General features: G+C 41.8%; 1 protein-coding gene across 1 annotated transcript in view; it reads right to left on the reverse strand.

The window, feature by feature from the left end:
- AFF1 (ALF transcription elongation factor 1) overlaps window positions 1–12,568 on the reverse strand; it is a 68,126-nt gene that overhangs the window by 30,378 nt on the left and 25,180 nt on the right. The gene's annotated exons all lie outside the window — the stretch shown is intronic.

A 12,568-nucleotide genomic window follows, 5' to 3' on the forward strand; every position in this document is an offset into this window, starting at 1 on the left:
TTTCCCGAGAAAGCACACAAAGTCTGTGCATAACGCTGTATTTTCTCACATGCACTAACCTAGTCCAAGGCCTTGTATTCCCTGAACTATGGAGCAGGGATATTTTGATTGCTTGTAGCTAAATGGATTGGAAACAATAGAAAATGACTTGGTTTTGAAGCACATACTGGTGAAACTTAGTAACCACAACAGTTCCCTGGGGCATAAAACCGCACTCTGATTTCCAGCCCACAGGTTCCACCAGCACCCACCCCTTCTGACAAAACACAACTGTCTCAGCTCTGGCATCAACAACCATTTAGGTGAGCCCAGGAAAACATCGCTGTCACAGCTGCTGCAATGAAAACAACCCCTGCAAACCACTGGAGAAGTGACTGCACAGGGGAAACAGGGATGAAAAGCAAACAGAACCATCAAAATTGTGTCAAATAAGAAAGATGCAGGCAGGTAGTCAACACAAGATTTTCTTCTGATTTCATGATAAGAAATTGTAGGAATTGGGTTTTTTGTTTGTTTCCTTTTTAAAGTTAGTGCAAAAAGTATTAGTGTTTTTAAAAGATAAAATGTGGAGTCTGAGTCTAAAGTCTAAAGCTTACAGATGTGTAAGTCTTTGCACTGTTGCCTGTGAGCTTTGGATTAAGTCAATAACAAATCAAAGAGTGTGCAAACACTTCAAAACAAACTGTATTTTAAGGACGAGACCATCCCTTCCTGACTTCACACTTCCCTCATATGCAAGGGTGGAAATACATGCTTATATTTAGGTTTTCCTTGGTGCTATTTTTCTATTAAGCTCAAAAACATTTCAGAAATATACAATAAAAAGGGACTTTCATTACTGTCATGAAACTTTTATAGACATCATTTGCTTAAAATCTCAAATCATACAGGGCTCCATATGTCCTTAATGACTGGCTTCATAAACTAGGCTGCAGATTTGCAGATTTTAAAGGCCATTTTATTACAGGGAATATTGTCTGAGGTTTCATTACTACCATAAAATAACAGAGGTACTCTTTAGCAGCAGAGTCCCTCTAACAGCAGCTTGAGCTGTTCCAGGAAATTCAGGAAGCTGCTGTCACAGAACGACAAACCCGTGAGAAGGGAAGGCAATTTTCTCAGCAGGTTGTCCAAGACTAGGATTAATTTTCACAGGAGGAATTACTGCAAGACACATCAATTTTAGCACAGAAGAAGAAAGCTCACTCAATTTCAACAAAAACATGACGACCACAACAGCAACGAAAAAACCCTCAAACATAAGATAGAATACAAAAGGACAAAAAGAGAAAATTAAACACAAAAAAACCCTGAAATAGCAGAAATTTTATAAAAACCTTATATCAGATTCTCTTTGTGGAAAGCAATAACAAGGTAGCACACACTGCAGAGCTGTAAAAAATATGTTTGGAGATGCACTTGTTTGAGTTTTGTGCCAGCTTCAGGTAGCCAGATGGGTGGGTTTAGCTATGGAGGATGAGTAGAAACAAGCCTGGGTCTCCCCTCTCACCAACCTACTTCTGCAACCTAATGGAGTGAGACTGGAATAAATCCAGAAAATCAAAGCAAAGCTGAAGTAGATCTGCTTGACATTGTTTTCAGAGTTAAGTTTCACTTTTGTATTTCATGAAAAACAAAACCTATTTATGCTTTTTGCTTTGTGCACACTAAAGCAATGCTGAGGTACCAACAGAAATGTACAAAAGGATTCTGTCTCATCCAGCCAGACAAAATCTTCAAAATTACACTATAAATGCATTTGTTTTCTCATTTGTGTTTATGCTGCTTGCTTGAAGTCACAAGACTTCATTGTAGACTACAAATCCAATCTACCAGTCTCAGACTCCAAGGAGCCTTCTAAAATAATTTCTCTGGGTGCTACTTCAGGTCCTCTGTGGGCACCAGGGTTTCACCAGCAGCTCACCTGTAGCCAGGCTCCCTGTGGACAGCTCCACAAGCACACTTAACCCCTTTGAGTCCACTCCTCTCTTTTCCATGGCAATGCCGAAGTTTTTCCACTAAAAAAATGCCATATCACCTTCACTTCTGCTTTTGCCCACGCCTCAACTCAGCAGCCCAGCTCAAAGTGAAGACAGCAGCTCCAGCCTGTCACCACCCCTGACAAAGGTTTGAAAACAAATCAAACCATTACCATGAGCTTTCTTCAGCTGACACTGAATGATCCTGGCAATTTAAGCATTTTACATCAAAATGCTCAGCAAACAATGGTTGTACTGTCCTGTCCCTGCGTGGGCGCCTGCAGGAAATAAAACATTCTTTAAAGATTTTACACGCTTTTCTAACCCTGAGATGGATTATTTTGCTCAATCTAAAAATAAATGCACGGGCCTCCCTGTGTTCAAACGGCGTAAGAAAAACAAATTGCTATTTTGTCTTTCTTTGAGTGAAGTAGCCAAGGGGGTTGTGTCCTGGGGGAACGGACTGTTGATATCTTTTAATGAAGGATTCGTTACAAATCCTGAGCTGCTGACAGAAATTTGTGCATCTCTTGTTAGCCTTCATCTAATAATAATACTACTGAAATCCAAATGAAGTAAGCATGGAAGTTAAGTGCAGCATCACCTGTCTATAGCCATGCAGACCCGGACTCCAGCCAAGGCTAATTATCTCACTAGTAAATTGCTCTGCACAAAGAACTTCCACACAAGAGCACCTCTCCATTGCAATTGCCATCTGTACAGTAGCTCTCAAAAACCTAACTCTGACGCCTTGATTCCACAGAACTTTCTTACCTACTGTCCCCTTAAAATCTCTCCAGTAAATAACTTTTAATACTGTTTAATGAGAATCTGTAAGTATTGTGTCCATAAAAGGCTGAGGTTGTCTTTCAATGTAAGCATTTGAGTAAGAGCAGCAAGCCACCGTTTCAGGCATTTTCTCATTTCCAGTACCACCTTGTTGCAATTTATGCTAATAGATATACTGTTACAGTATTTTGAGTAGCCTGATGCTAGCCTACTCCAGAAAAAAAGCTGGTCACTTCAGCTGAAACAACAGAAGATAAGATAATAATAATAATGTTTGCTAAGACCATCAAAGAAATTGGGGCTTTTGGTGGTGAGAGGCATCCTGTGGCTCTGGGGATCACCTCAGATAATTAACTGTTGCCATCTCTCAGAAATGTTTTCCCTTTCCAAAGACCACTTTCCCCCTGGAAAACAAGCCGAGTTAGATTTACGATGGCAGTGGTGGTACTTGATGCACCTCCCCTTAATGACTCGGTAAACAAGACTTGGAGATGCAGGCTCTCCCCTCTGTTTGAAAGCAGTGCCCCTCTGCACCTCCCTTCATTACCACCACTGCCAATAGAAGTTTGGGAAATAAAACAAACTGAAGAGACAGGCTGGAGCCTGGAGCAACATCACCAGTCCCAGGCCAGCACCCAGCACAACTCTGCTGCTGCTGCTTGGGACACACCACTCAACCTGGAGGGGAGCTAAAAGGCATCAGTCACCAGGACCAGTACATAAAAGGAGAAGGCAAGAGGGAGGGACATGAATAAAGGGATGCTTGTTAGTTAGTGCATCTAAGGATAGTATTCCCAAAGGAAGAAAGAGAAGAAAACACATATGTTGAAAGGATAGGAACTGTATCTCTCTCCTTAAGAAAATGAAGTTCTTAACTCAGAAAGAGCCTACATGCTATTTTTAAACCTTAATGGAAATGGAAGAAATATTTTTAAATGCTTCCAAACCAAGGAACTTAACCTGTGGGGAAAAAAAATAGCAGATTATCCTTTTGCTTGCAAAGGCAACTATCACCATTGTTTTACAATTGAATTAACTGCAAAAAAAACTATTTCTAGATTTTATGTTTTGTGGTTGGAACAGCAAAGTGCCTTATTATTATCATCATCATGTATACACAGATGAAAGTTATCCTCCTCGAGACAAATATTGGACAAGTCTCTTGAAGCTCCCTATCTTGCTAAAGACAACGGGAAACCAGAGCAAGTCCTGTCCACCAGTTACATGGTCAGTCTTTTCAGTTTTGTGTGCTAAAAAGAGTGACCAGGTAAATGAAAGTAGCTTAACTTGAAAGCAGCTTAACTTAAACTTTCAGCTGTAAAAGCAGTGTGCAAGGTTGACATGGTCTGCTCCCAGGAGATGTTTGTTTTTACTCAACCAAACACGCACACAGACACTTTCATCCTCTCCTCAGCAAACAGCTTTGTGCACTCAGCAAAAACCCCACAGCACCCTCAGCTTGTTTGCCAGGTAGGAACAGAGGCCAGGGCTGGACAGAGCCTTCTAAAACCTTCTTTGCTCATGCTGTGCCTAGAACAACCAGTCCACAATATTTAAAATCCATACATAGAGGACACTTGCTTCTGTCATGACTCAAAGTGTAAGCTTCCTTAAAAGACATTTTTATCATTCCCTAAACTCTGCATTAAAGACTGCAGATGGTGTTTCCCAAGTCCCAGAAATTCTTTATGGCCAGGCTTATGCCCTGCAGAGCTGTCACACACAGTTTTTACCTGCAGCCAAGCTGGTAAAAAGGGGGTGCTGAGCTAACACACCCAGCCGGCATTTGAGAAGTGATCCTTGTCAGTCAGGTGTAATAGGAAGGCTACAGGCCATGAGCCCCCCGGGCTCAAAGGCTGTCAGAAAACAAAGCAATACTGAGAAGATGGGAGCAGGTCAGTTGACTGTTTCTTTCCTTGTCTGTATAACCTGGAGGGAAGCAATGGCTTTTTTGCTTATTTAACATACTGACTGAATGGCTTCTAATTAAAATCCAAACAAGGAGACATGGTTACAAGAAGTACCAAGACACCAACCAACCTCTGCCTAAGGAAAAGCTTTCTCCATCTTTTCCTGAAGCATCTTAGGGACAGGAAACTGGAGAGGACCACAGACATTTCCAGATTTTCTGTATTGCTGTTTCACTGCCTATAATTTCCTTCATACATAATTGCTCAAATGATGCCAATGTTTGTACGGAAAGTTCCCAAGAACCAATGGCAAAACACTCAAACCATTTAAAATACTTCAGGGATGTGAGCAGGCAGGTTCATAATTTGTAGCCACGTGATGGACAGGGCTCAACAGCTTTGTGTACTGTGATTTCCTTATGTCCTCTCAGACAAAGTCTCTACATTGTAATAGTTTCACACAGAATCCTTAAACTCCTGAAAGCTGGACAAGCATTTCCCTACATGTGCACCACAGGAGGCTCCGAGGAAATAAATGTCTAAGGAAATGTCTAAGGGAAGGGTAGGACATACCCAAGGGGTTACTGCTACCATAGCAAACACAGAAATAAATACCACACTGCTTCTCCTCTTGCTTTCATTATGGAAAAGTGTGCAGTATTACTGTGGTAACATGAATACTGTATTAGCAAAGAGGGGCAGGAATGGAGCTGATCCTGCTCCACAGTACAGCATACCAAGGAGGCAAGGGATGTCCTCTGCACTGGTAAAGCACATATGGCATTCCTTCAGCACACCCAGCCAAGGATTAACAAAGCAAAACTGCAAAGAGACAAGCAACGTGTGACAGCCAAAGAGCACCTTCAGTAAAATGCCTGCTTCAAGTGAAAACATTCAGGCTGAATGCACCATACCCGTCACCTTTAGAGAACAGATGGTGTCCAGCCAAGTCTGAATTACAACTTGGTCTGAACAGCAATCAGCTGACAGGCTGATGAAAGAAACCAAATTAATCCTTGTATGAGGAGGACTAGGTTGGTTGGATCTGAATCTAACATGACTTTGTTTCCTGTTACATGAATTCACCCTACATCTTCCCAAACCTATAGCATTCTTCATAAGCCACTGCTATTCAAAACACAACATGCATAAGTCGTATTTTAAAAAACTAATGTTCTTAAACCAAGTTAAAAAAATACCAGCTTTAGAAGAAATAGATACCACAGTGTTAGTAAGGAATCGTTCCGCACATTGCTTATTTTACAACAAACTTGTAAAATGCTCAGTCACTCTGCCAGTGTGCTCATTCTAGAGACACAGAAAAATACTTGTAAACACATACAGCAGTTAACCTTAAAAATCATGGGGAAGTGCTCACTCACTTCTCCCTCTTGGGGTGCTTTCGATTCAATAGTGTATTAAAACAAATTCTTGAATTTGGGCTCTGATTCAAGGTAAATAAATTCTCTTAAAATTATCCTAATACAGATACTGAATTCTCTCATCTCCCAAGAAACAGAAAAAAAAAAGCATTCCTATGTTATTGCTATTCTTTCTAACTTCAAGCAGTAAAAAAGATCTGAAAATTTTAAGTATGTTTTTGGGGGGGTTTTTTAATGGTCAAATTTTTCTTTTGACTTAGTGAAGCTTTGCAATCCAGCCAAGATAACATTTCTGACTGTGGCATAACCTAAGCTGTACAGTAATGTCTTGAATAGCAAAAGTTACTATTCCTCTTCAAAGGAAAGTGCACTTTTGAACGAGTCACCCAAACTGGAGTTTCTGTAAGTAATGCAAGTTTAGGTCAAGTCTCATAACTGGTTAAAAATTATTCCACAAGCTAAGTACTATTGAGCTTTATTTCCTTAGCAGCAAAAGCAAACATCACCCTTGTTCCTTCCTCCTTTGATTCCAGAAAAGCTCCATCTGAAGAAAAGGCAGAAAGGCCAAAGTTGTTAAATTCAGTATCCTGGAAAAGAGGGGCTTATAGAAGGCAGTAGTGTCTTTTATTAGATGAAGGTGGCGGTAGGAAAGGGAGGGGACAGAGGACACTTGCCAGCATCCAGCCCTTGCTGGGTCTGAAACAAGCACAAAGTGATGTCAGCTGCAGTTTGTCTCCCTGTGGCTGGGTACATGCAAAGGCAGCTGGGCTGATGGCAGAGCCTCTCTGGGAAGTGCACCCGGACTTTTTGCTTGGAGCGTGATGGACTGCCAAGATCATGTCTCCCACTATTTGATACACCTGACTGCATGCATAAAGAGCACCTCAATATCTAATGACATTTATGTTCCATTTGACCAATGGAACAAACTGGCAAGAAAACATAACACTGCTAAAGCAGTTAAGAGGAGAAATTGGTGTGTTGAAAAGCAGGAGATCAAAAAGTTAGGAGTATCACCTTTTCCAACAGGGAATTAAAATATTCTGCTGCTTAAAATAATTAAGCACTATTTTATTGTCTAGGTAATAAATGCTCATCATTATGAAGATGAAAACTGGCATCTAGAGCTTGGGAGGGAGAAGGATATTAAAGATAATTCAGACAGTGACATTGTTAGACATCAGAGAAAATTAAAAATGAGACCTGAAACTTCAAGGCACACAATAATGACAGGCATTTACTTGTGTAAGAGAGGCATAACTTACAGACACTTATAGAAAAACAGACTGTACTGAGTAGTGTGCCAGGGCAAGAACACCACTACTTACTGAATTCATTTCAAAAATTACCATATTACTGTAGTCAAGCTTCGATGAGCTCTGGCAATCTCATGCCCTACCCAGGAACATTGGGAAGCCCTTCTCGATGTAGGACTGTACCAGCTCATACAAACAGCAGGAAAACTCTTCTCCCCTTAATGCTGCTGCTCACTGAAAACCAGAGAGCTGACCAACACCTCAGTGAGGCACCTTCCTGCTGCAGGACCCACATGGGGCAAGAGCACCGTGACCAGTGCCCAAGAAGCAAAAGCAGTACCACCAGACTTGTCATAACCCTCATCACTGTGCTGATCCAGACTATTCCTATGGAGCATCCTTAAGCTGCAAAATGCCACTTCCACTGATGTTCACTGGTAGCTAGTAAAAAACTATCCCATGAAGTAAGAAATACAACACAAAGCACATGCTAAACATTTCTGCACATTTAAACAAAACAAAGAATCAGATCAAAGTCCAGGAGGTGCTCAAAGTAGCCTTAGGAGAGTGTTAATGTGATGACCAATGCAGGAAGATAAATCTTGTGTTTCATTCCTGAAAATACATCTCTTGAACAAGACACCAGAATCTACAGCCAAAAGATTTCAGAGACTTGAAACAGGCAAATTCACTCTCCGAGGAAACATCTCCAGTGGCATTCAGGCTGGCACTTAGCTATGAAGTGCTGCTTGGTCAGGAAGGAGCACAACCATACACCGGTGTTTTAAGACTTGCCTTGTTTATAAGCTCTTTCATCCTTCAGTAACTAGAGAAGTTAACTCCATTTACATGAAGCAGCCTGCAATTATTACAAGATTCACTGAAAACACCCCCCCTCTCCCTGCCAGCCTATCCTTGAGCAACCTGTTTCCAGTCAGATGTGAAAGCCAGACCCAGGCATGGCCTCCACTGGACTTCACGGGGCTGGGCGCCTGCCTGGGTTTCACCTTGTCCCACTGAAGCCATCTGCTGACCCCACCCTGGCACCAGCTGTGTGCTGCACTTACCTCTGTGAACATGTCTTACTGCCTTCCCACATGGCAGGGCAGATTTCCTGTTTTCATACATTCCCTTGTCAGCCCTAATCAGTGTCAATAGGTTATGGTGTCTTTTGTGCTGGCAGCGTCAGCCCTGACAGGAAAGAACTTTTAATCTCTTCCCTCACACCGAGCCATGAGAAGCTGCAGGCGCTCCCAGGCATAACTCCCTTGGCTCCTCTCCGAAAAATTCTCTCAAGCACTCGGTTGCTTAGCAATATTTGCCTTCCCCCTGTATGGTTCAAATTGGCAACATCTGTCCCTTTGGCACTTTCCACTCATGCAAGAAACGGTGCGGAGAGTTTAAAAAATCTACAGAGAGGTTGGTGGAGCATGTTTCGTGTGAGCTGTCAGAGCTGCTTTGGCATTTTATTGCTGGTTTATTTCCAGCCTGGATAGGATGCATGGCTTCTTCCAAAGGAGAGGCACACAAGGGAAAAACCTCTTTTGCATCCTGTGGGACTCACCTATTAAATCAAATACAAGTAGCTTTTTCTGTTTACATAACTACACCCTCATGCTCTGGCCTGGTTCAGCTGAAAAAAGCCAAACAAAACACAGCACTGACATATAATTCTTTCCTGTCAACTGGGATTGACTGTGATTTCTCCTAAGATATTGCATGCTCATCAAGTGAGAGAAAACAAGAGAAGCCAACATGTGTTTATGCATTTAAAAATGCAAAAGCTGTGTGCAATCCTGACCTCACAACCACTAGTCAAACCCCCAAACTGCCTGTGGTCCATGCAACCACCCCAAGAGGCACTGATCAAGGTCATTGCCTCTGGATGTACCTGCAACCCAGTGAATGAGGGGAAAAAGAAATTAAAATAATGTAAGAGCATAAAAAGTACCAACTGCTTTCACTTCTGAGAGCCAAAAGGGAATATGGAGAAGACCCAAGTAAAAGGATACATCTTTGGACACCCGGTATGACAAGAAGCAGCAGAGAATCCCACAGTAAACCTTCCTCTGGCTGCAATTCAGTTTAACTCACACCACAATGCCCAAGGGTTCTGGAAAGGCCTTGGATGGCACAGCTTTGGATATTTACATGCAAGTTGTTAGGGATGCTTACCAAAAATGAGATAGCTCAGTTTCAGCTCTTATGGTGAAGTTGAGGTTTACTTTTTTTGCCTTTGAAACTTTTCTTACCCGAAACAGTCAGAAAAAGTAACAATTCTCATTCACGTTTGATCTACTTCTTTAGCAGTCACACACCAGCAACAGGACGAATTGACACAATGCCTGTGGTGAAGCATGGAAACCCTTCTCCAATCACCTAAGGCACTTCTGATTATAAAAAGGGCAGCAGAGGAGACACAGAAGTAACACCTTGTTACCTGCCTTGGCACAAAGCAAGGAAAAAAAATAGTCAAAAAACGGAATACGAGGGGTGAGGGGAAAAACTCCAAACAAAACACAAGCTCCCTTCTATTCAGTAAATGAGAAATACATATAGGATTGGTAGAAAGATGACAACAATAGCTTAAATCCTAACTTACATGAATGAATACTGTGCATTCATTACATAAGGCCAACAGTGCTACATATGTCTTTAAAGATTTTAATTTTGAAAGGATGCAGGATTAAAACAATACATTTATTTCTACTTTACAGGATTCACCTGTCTGACAACTCCTGCCAGTAGAAAAAACTCAGGTGCCATAAAGAGAAGTCCAGTGAAAAATTATCTATCTAGAATGGACTTTCTATATTTGCCATCCAAACTTTTTCATAGGTATTTAGTAATTATTATTTACTATACATCAACCATGTTTTAATTGGTGACCATTGATAAATGTTTACTGAGGAAAACACAGCCCAATGACAGCAATTTGAACACAGAGGTCTTTGTGTGCACCCTGTGCTTCAAAGATAATACAGTATTACCAAAAAGACTTAACATATCTGGACTGCTTCATTGTTGCTTGTTGTTGTTTCCGTGTTTTAAATTGACTGTTTCCCTATTTGCTTCCCAGTTCACAGGCAGAAGAGTCCAATGAGGCCCCATTATGCAAGGTAAAAGGAGCTATGCCTTAACATACACAAAATTTTGGGGAAAACAAAGCCAAATCTTCAGTGAACATAAAGGGCCATACATTTCTCCATACACTATGCCCTTAATAATGCTTGAGGATTTATAAACACTCTTCCTTGAAACAGCCTCGCTGCTTCTTGCCCTGCTGTCAAGCTAATTCCCTTTCACACATCACAGTCTGTGTCAATGGAGGCAATACAAGGGTCTCTGTTGGTGCTGCAGCTCTCCTAGAGACATGGAGAGAGAGATTGGCTTTAAAAGCATCTTTGTTTAGGTGCTGGGGAAGAGGTAAAACCTGGCACCTTCTCTCATGAAGAGAAGGGATACATCTAAGTTTCTTCATGTGTGCTATATTTTCAAACTTTCTCACAACAAATTTGGAAAGATGCCTTAAATGGACAGTGATGACATTTGAAAGTGAAGGATTTGGGGAAGAAGGGAAGGAGCTGTTCAGTGTCTCTGAATGCAAAGTAAGACACTGCACTGTTACACACTGTGGATTCCCTCACTCTACAGTGAAACTGTGTGTCTATTCGGGCTGGAAGGCTGAACTTTTCAGTGCTCCCACGAGCAGAAGCTGTCAATAATGAATCTACAGCTGCAGGTGAAACACGCCTTAGAAATTCAATTAACCAGAACACATGTGGTTCAGGAAATGGCTTTCCTAAGTCATGTCAAGGGAGATCACAGGAAAAACTGTATTTGGCATGTGGCCCTTGAGTAAACTGGGGCCAAACAGTTCAGGGAAGAAGAGGGAAGAACAGCAGAGTTTCTTCTGGTCTAAACCTATTCACTGTCAGGGTCATTGCAGGGCAGGAGCCTCCCTGCAGCTCCTGTTTCACCAAAAACTAAAGACGACCTTTCATCAGCCAACAGACCCCCAATCAGGCTCTCTTGTACTGTACATCCAGCACACAGGCCATATATCCACTGGTGCAACCTCACTGTTTCTTCCTCTTCTCCAGGCTTCAGCATTGGAGGGCTCTATTATCAAATAGATGTTTATCACTGAGACCAAACAGAAATTAGGAAACATGACAATGACAGGACTGAAAAAAGCAGAAATTGAAGTAATGTGTTTCTCATTAGAGCTTACAGAGCCATTATCCAAAATGCCTGTGCTCCTCCCTACCTATGCACAGAAAACAGTCAGGGGCCACAGCCTAAAGATCCCTTCTGCAAAGGAGGATCATTTAGCATATTCACAAAAAAGGTTCCTCTATCAGCCTCAAAAGGGACTAAGCATATAACTAAAATCCAGGTCCTGGTATGCGCAAAAACATTTCTCTTATTATCTTCAATTCCCTTTTTATTGTGTTCTTCCTTTGCTACAGATCTAACAGAAGAAGCATGAGCAGTGCTACTCCTGCACTGGAAATGGTAGGATTTTCATGGGCATTTGGACTCAGACTCACATGCTCAACAGAAAGTGAGAAAAAGGTTTCATTCAGCACACAGAGTCATGCTAATGCTGTCCTATCAAAATTCATATTAAACCAGAAATACATGAGATGACAGAATAAGTATGGGGATGGGAAAAGAGATAAGACAATAATGCGGATGAGACAATAAGATAATGTAGAAGGTGATGCCCTGCACTGCTTTTTTTATCTCCCAGGAGAAAAATATCCAGCTAAACAAATAAGGTAATGTGGACCTCAGTGAACTTCCTGTTTTGAGGTGTGATGTGCAATGCCAAACCTACTTGGTAGCAAATAAAGTCCCCCAGCATGAAAGTATTTTCACAACTTCTCAACAATGTCATTTTGACAGTTTCCTCTCATTTCCCACAAGATACTGCCCACAGCCATTTGCAGCTGATCCACACCCTTTTCCATGAAAAGCAGACTGCACTCACACTCTTTCTTTTCATTACAAAGGTGGCAAAATACAATTTGAAACAATCTCCATAGCTCACCTCGCCCAGCTGCCTTAGGTCAGCACCATGGGATGCTACATCCCATAGGGCATAGCAATAACCTCAGTGCTGAAGGATGAGCACAGTAAATCTCAAAATGTAGCAGGGGACCAAGTGCCTTTGAGCTCACAGGAGGCCAAGCCATGAGGCAGGCAGAGTCAGTGTGCTGCTCCCTTGGCACAGCTGAAACTGGGCT

Source organism: Coloeus monedula, assembly GCF_965178545.1.
Source record: "Coloeus monedula genome assembly, chromosome: 5".
Lineage (NCBI taxonomy): Eukaryota > Metazoa > Chordata > Aves > Passeriformes > Corvidae > Coloeus > Coloeus monedula.